Source organism: Ochotona princeps, chromosome 6, assembly GCF_030435755.1.
Source record: "Ochotona princeps isolate mOchPri1 chromosome 6, mOchPri1.hap1, whole genome shotgun sequence".
Taxonomy (NCBI): Eukaryota; Metazoa; Chordata; class Mammalia; order Lagomorpha; family Ochotonidae; genus Ochotona; species Ochotona princeps.
Window position 1 is genome coordinate 26,621,456 of NC_080837.1, and position 7,409 is coordinate 26,628,864.

The following is a 7,409-nucleotide window of genomic DNA, read 5'->3' on the forward strand; positions in this document are numbered from 1 at the left end:
ACTTGTGCTCATATGATGTATAGTTGAATAGAGTTCTCACATAATAGTAAACCACATACTCTGACCTCTCTAAATGGACTGTGTCTTAATCTGATGAAAGGATGATTGACCTGCTTTGATATGAGTGTTGAGTGTGTTGGGATGGGTCCTCACTTCACAATGGTGTGAAGGTTGTACTGTCTCCTAACTGGATGATGAATGCCCTTGTCCTCAGCCCTAGAGTACTGTATCGTATCACCTCATTTGTCAGAAATTTATATGTGGTGACCTCATTGGATGGGACCTGAGTAGCCCATCTGGGCCTGACACATGAGGAAAGGTCTATCCTCAAATAAAGGAAATAAGAACATATTTCTTCAGCTGGAGGAAGGGTGATCTCTTTCTTTTCATTTGTTGGACACCAAATCTGCTTTCTCACCTGAGGAAAGAATGGCTACATTTACTCTACATCAGTTGGGTGAACACTGTCTCTTTCTGCGGTGATAGGGTGAAGGCCATGTCTTCATGTGAAGAAGAAAGGAGGCCGAATCATTCCCTGACAGACACGTGAATTTCATTTCACTTGGTGTTAAAGTTCTTGCTCCCACAAGAGACAAAAGGTAAATGCCTTTTCCAGTCCTACAAAAAGCAAAGGCACTGTCCTCACTGGAGATAAATGTGAATACTCTGTTGTGTCATCAAGGAAGAGTAATTAAACTTACTTGTTTGGGAGATGGTGAACATTTTTTCCTCTCTGAATGAAAGTGAAGTCTGTGATGTCATACACAGAAGGACAAACAGCATGTTCCCATGTTACAGAATTCTGAATGCTTGTCCTCACTAAGGAACTAGGAACATCATGTATAAGTACTATCATCACCCACCATTGCCTACTACAAGGTATGACAGAAAGGTGTAGGCCATTTCCTAATGCAAGCATAAGGTAAATGCCATGGTCTCCTGAATACATGGTAAAGGCCTTCACTTCATGTGATGGATGAGTGAACATAGACTCTACAAGAGATGGTAGCATGAATGTGTTGTTCTTGCCTGCTGGAAAGTTAAACATCCTGTTTTCATCTAATGGAAGGGTGAAGAAATGCCATGTGAGTGCCAGCTGAATGCTGCATCTTCACTTGAAGATAGGGTCAAGAACACTCTAACATGATGGAAAACTGAATTCTCTGAACTATGCCATGGAGAGGTAAGTTCTCCAGCATACATGTGAAAAATCTGAATTTCTTTTCATCATTAAATAGGAAGGTGAATATCCTCACTGCACCTGTGGGAAGGATGAAGGTCCAGTCTTACTCTCAACTAAGGGACACAGGAGTATGATTTTCTCACCTGTGTAGTCTGGTGACTGAAGGTGGAATGTGTTTCCTCACCTGAATTATAACTGTACACCTTCATTTCATATATAAATATGGTGGAATCTATGACCTAATATGTTGGTAGAGTGAAGATCATGTCTTCCTGTGAAGGAATGGTAAAGGTCCTGCCTTTAGTTGTGGGAAAGTGGAATTCCATGTCCTCACGTGTGAAATGTATGAGTGCCATTGCATCTTTCAGGGTACAGTTAACAAGTTGTCCTGAAATGATGGAAAGATGAGCTCCATATCTTCATGTGGTGGAAACACATTCCAGTCCTGTGGGGAAAGTAGACACACTGATCTCAGCTGAGGAAATGTCCATGCCTTACTCTCTGCTGATGTTAAGAGCCATCACTTAGGTTTCTTACAGGATTGTGAACACCTTTTCCTCACCACATGAGTGAATTATGAGTCCTCATTGAATGAAAGGGTAAACACCGTGTTGTGGCCACATACAAGGAAGTCTGAGTGCTCCCTCCTCACTAAGGGAAGTATGAGAACCCTATCTTCTACTGAGTGAAGGATTATCATCTAGTAATCATCTCACAGGAGGGCATATGCCTTCTATTCATTCACTTAACATAAAGGCAAAAGTCATTTCCCAATTTGAGAGTAAATTGCTTGCAAGAACCTTATGATGGAAAAAGAATGCTGGAGCACCAGCTTAGGGTGAATGCCTTGTCTTCCTAAGGGGTGGTTGTGTGTCTGTGATCACCTCACTGAAGGGGGAGGGTTATGCTGTCAAATGCGTGTTGGGTGAAAACAGAGTCCTCATATGATAACAGGGTGAAAGTCCATGTCGCATGATGGAAGGGTGAATGAATTATCCTATGCAATGGAATGTTCAACCCAATCCCTCCACACAACAGAAGCACAAGCGAAGTATCCTCCAAAAATAAGAAGATGAATTCCATGAACTCATGTGGGGTTAGCTTGAAGGTTCTGCGCTCAACTATGGAAGCATGAATGAAAGTTGCATCACATGTTGGAAGGGTGAACTCTGTGTACTTGGTGAATGGAAGGATGAACACCCTCACCTCATTTGTCATCAAGATGAAAGCTGTTTGTTCAAATGGTAGTAGAATGAAGGCTATGACTTCCAGGAAGGAGGAGTACTGTGTCCTCTCCTTAGAGAAATGTGTATACCATTTCATTTGGTGATGGTAGAGTTAAGGCCTCTCATATATTTGGGAGAGGGAAGGGATCACCTTGACCTTTCTATTGGAATGATGATTGTCTCTAAAGTGCAAAGAAGGTTGATTGCACTGTCTTTGCCTGATACAGATGTGAACCTCATATGCTCACGTGACAGAAGGATGAAATCCCTGTCTTCAGAAGAAATCTGTGCCCTCAACAGGAAGAACAGTGAAAGCTGATCCAACCCATGGCTTATTGTAGTGCCCTGACCTAATGGAATCACAAACACCATATTCTCCTGTGAAGGCCAGGATGAATACCAGGTCCTCAGTGGACAGACTGGTGAATGCTCTTCCTCCCTGCATAGAAGTTTGAACTGCCTTTCTTCACCTAATGGAAGGGTAAACACTGTCCTCATCTGTCAAACTGGCAAATTCAATTTGCCACCCGAGGATGGCGGGGGCGGGGGGGGGCTAAGACTCTGTCCTCACCTTATTCAAGAGTGACTGTCCTTTCCCCATGTCATATAGGGTGAAGGAAATGTGAACACCATGTCTGCTCATCTGAAAGGGCGGAGCTCCTGTCCCTAGCTTCTACAAGACGAACACCTGTCTTCACCTCATGAATGGTGACTGCAGTATTCTCATGAGGATCTAGAGCGAACTCCATATTCTACACAGATCAAATGCTGAACTTCCTGTCCTCAAGTAACATGATATGATGGAAGGATGAACTTTGAGTCCTCACAGGACAGAAGTGAACACCATGCCCTTTCTTGCAAGAGAAGGCCAGTCCTGTTTATTCAATGGAAGCAGGAAGGTCCCGTCTTCATGTGACTGAAGCATGATCATCATGTTCTCATTGGATACAATCACAAATTATCCATCAGTCATTTCCCATTGCTTTCCCAGGCGCATTAGCAGGGGACTGGATTGGAAGTGAAACAGTCAGGACTCAGGACTCTAAAAGGCACTCATATGGGATGCTGGCATTGCAGGTGGCAGCTTATCCCACAATGCCATAACACTACTCCAATAAATAAATCTTTTTTAAAGTACTTTCTCACTCACTCTTTCCTTTTTTGTTTATCTGAAGCAATAACAAGGGGGGAAAGGTTATAATATATTGAATTTTGAATCAGGTAGAAAACAAGATGTTTGAATACTTTTTGGAAAATGAGGTTATCACAGCTCAAATGTGGTTTTCACGGGGCATGAGGATAGCACAGGGCATTCTCATCTGAAAGCAGTACAGAATGACAAAACGGGAGAACTGTGCATAGCCCCAAACCTTTACAGAAACCTAGGTCAATAAACCAACAGTGGAATAAGAAGGATTAGCAATGGAAAAACAAAACAAGCAGAGGAGCAAAAAATTTGGTTAGGAAGACAAGGGCAGAGCCTCTAAGAAGTTTTCTGAGTATGAGGTCTGAAGTTCCCATCATGAAAAATGAAAAAATGAAAAAAAATTACGCTAACACTGAGTGAGCATGTGTGTGTCATCTACTAACTGTTTAAGTATAGACTCTTCCAATGCAAAACTATAAACCACCTTCCTTTATTTTCTTACTTTTGATGTTTAACATCCTCTGTCTCATGAAATAATAATTTTGTAAATAAATTGTTCTCCCTGCCAACAGGAAAAACTGAGAAAGTTGGACCAATCTCTGCATTTGTTTTCCTTTTAATTTCTGATTCTGTGAACTTAAAAATTTGGAAACAACTGGCCCAAACCATATTTATTTATAGTTGGCTTTTGTTAGACAGGATGATAATGTTATGTTTGGATGAAATCAGAAGATAGATAAAATTAATCAACTCACTATGCAAATGAATAACAAAAGTTCCATTTTATCAACCAACGTCATGAATGTTTAATTATATAAAGCAACATGAAAGGTATATGGAGAGTACGCAGAGCTCTTTTGGTTTCTTTTTGTTTTACTGTTGGCTATTAACTGCTTTGATAAATGCCAGTTCTCCAGCTTCACTTTTGTGTGAGTAGTAAATGCTCAATAATTTGAATATTTAATTGTAGCAGATTTCAGGTAACATAAGTGCCAATAAATTTGGTAAATATACACAGAACTTCTAGTAGTGAAATCTCAAATAAAAATTTTCTGCACAAAATGATTATCTGAATCACTGAATGAGTACTACTTGATACTTATTCTAGCCAATTCAGGGATTAGATTGAGGATTAAAATAAAATCACAAATATTAACTGTATGTATCTACTTTGGCATCATTTCAAGAGGCAGGAAATAACCAGTTGGCCACAGTGCAGTATATTCTTAATAAGTCTGTTTCTAAGTCTCTTAGGCAGGAAAAATGAAAAAAGTGATACATAATAAAACTCTAAGTTGTTTCTATCACTCAAAATCTTATCAGTCATGCCACAACAGTAAAATAAAACCATTTTTATTTAATATCCCTAAGTGAATAAATCAAACTGCATATTAAAATCTAATACTGCTATCTTCAATTCTCAATAAAAATAAATGTCTTAAAAATAGAGTTGTAATTGATGTTGCCAGAAAGTGCCTCAATTCTACTGAGCTGCTAATATTTTGATGTATATATCAAAAATTAAATGTTATTTTTAACATTCATATACAATAAAAAAATAACATTTCTGCAAGAACTAAATTAGAAGCCCCAAAATAATGTATCCTTTTTTACACTCCTATGGTTCAAATTAAGACAGTAATGTGCTAAACATAAATATGAATGCACGAACCACTTTTGGGAATAAAATAAATTCTGGGTGGGTTGTTTTAAAAATAATTTGCATGCAATCTCTAACAACCTGTATCCAATGCAATAAGATAATGCGATATAATCTATAAACCAACAATTAATGTCAGAATACTTAAGATCTACATCGAAAAACTGTAAAATCTACTATACCCTCAATACGCTATGTTAATTCGTAATGGGGAGGGAGTGCAGGGAAGTCTTTCAGGACCATAAACAGAGTGAGGAAAAAGTACAATAGAGTCTATCAAGATCAAATCTGGTAATTCATAGACAACAGACTCAAAGCGGCACTAAATAATAGTAAAACTACTATACCAATGCATGAGGGGGGAATCGGGTGCCATCCTGACAACCTCTTAACAGGAGGTCATGTGTGTGGAGCAGGGGGGCACTCCAGAGTGGAGCAGGTGGTAAGGAGGAAGCTTGGATCCCAACCATGAAGACTCCCAGACATTCACCACAAACTATTAATACGAGCAACAAGGACTATATCCCAACTGCCTAGGAGGCCACAGGGAATTGGATGGCCTCGGAGGCTGAGTACTCTGAGGTCACCCACCCCCAACCGGAGCTTCCCCAGGGGATGGAAGAAGTCCAAACACTACCACGCAGAAACCAACGTCATCGGAAAGACAACCAGAAGCCCTGAGCGGTCCGCAGAAACAGAAGAACAATAAATGTCCTTCGGGACCAGGGAGGAGAGCTTTCTCTGGTCCGAGCCTGGCTCCACCTCTGGACCCCCGCCCTCCCTCGCAATGACCATCGGGATCGCTCCAAAAACCCCTCACAGCAAACACACAATCATACAAACTAAAAAAAACCTAAAATAAATAGACAAACAACAAAAAGTGGAGCTTGGAATCTGACAGGAAAGAGCTGGCGTGGATTGGCTCATGCCTTGCTGGGTGGGACACAAAGATTAGTCACTCCTCACCATGGTGCTGAGGATTTTCCTGCACAACCCCCCACCCCCCAAAAAATGTTCTGCACCTTAAATGTCGACAAATGTCTTGTTAGAGTTACAAGCCAGTCTAGATTATCCTAAAATCTGCCAAGATCAGCAAAATTGTACTTCAACACAACAAATGGCTAAATACTAAAATGAAATAGACACGAGACAGCTGAATGGTACCCTATAGCCATTTTAAGGTATATAGCAGCCGGTCCTGAATATACACTAAAATTGAAATGTCAATGAGCTAATCAGAGGTTGTGGTTAGGACTTGTTTGTTTGTTTTTTTTTTTTTAAACATACTGGTTACTCAAAACCATGTCAATTCCATAATGTTGCAAATTGCTGTTGATGTTATATTGGGACTCTTAATTGACTGGGATGATATTATACCAGCTCTAACTTCCGACCAGAAAGGGTCTCCCCAAGAAACTGTTCAACCCATCTGGACAATAAGTAGCTGGACTCCATGCTTGGTATATGTTTGCAAGGAAAGAATCTTGATTGAATTTGAAATGTAATACTGCATCAAGGTGGAGGAATCCACCAGGGGGGGAGGGGCGTGGGGAGGGCTTGGGGGATTCCCAGAGCCGATGAAACTGTCACATAATGCAAAATAATTAATAAAAAAGAGGGAAAAAAGAGTTCATGGAAAATTAAAAAAAAATAAAAATAAAAATAATTTGCATGCATTATTTTTTAAAAATATTTTTTAAATTATTAAACAAGCTCACCACAAATACTTTGGTAACTGCCAAGTGTCAATAAAAAGAACTTAGTGTATCATGTAGCATTCTTATTAAATCACTTCATTTTCTGGAGATTTTCCCTCCTAATCTGATGCAAAAGTCTGAGGAAGAGATGGAATCTTTTCTCTGCATAATTTTCCCCCAGTAGGCAGACACTGCCAGCAGCAATCCGTTATTAATAGACATTCAGTGACTCCCGGGCTATTACAACAGTAGGCAGTCCAAGACTTAAAGTTAACACAGTAGTCATTTAAGGTCATAATATTTTGCAAATAACTCTGTTCCTTAGATTTTTGAAAATCTTATGGACTTCTGGATAATTCAAGGGAGTTTATATGACAATTTGAGTCTGAGCTTTGAAACATGAGCTCAGAGTAGTCTTCCTATACTGACATGCTATTTCTGTTCTGCCTCATGTCAGCCCAAATGTGTAAACTAATTATCCTCATTAATATCTATA

General features: G+C 39.7%; 1 long non-coding RNA gene across 1 annotated transcript; it reads left to right on the forward strand.

The window, feature by feature from the left end:
- Positions 1-473: 473 nt before the first annotated feature.
- LOC105942227 (uncharacterized) lies at positions 474-3,190 on the forward strand. Its single transcript, XR_009245540.1, has 3 exons — positions 474-599; positions 1,070-1,183; positions 3,020-3,190. It is a non-coding gene; the product is annotated as an uncharacterized LOC105942227 (long non-coding RNA).
- The last annotated feature ends 4,219 nt before the right edge of the window (positions 3,191-7,409 follow it).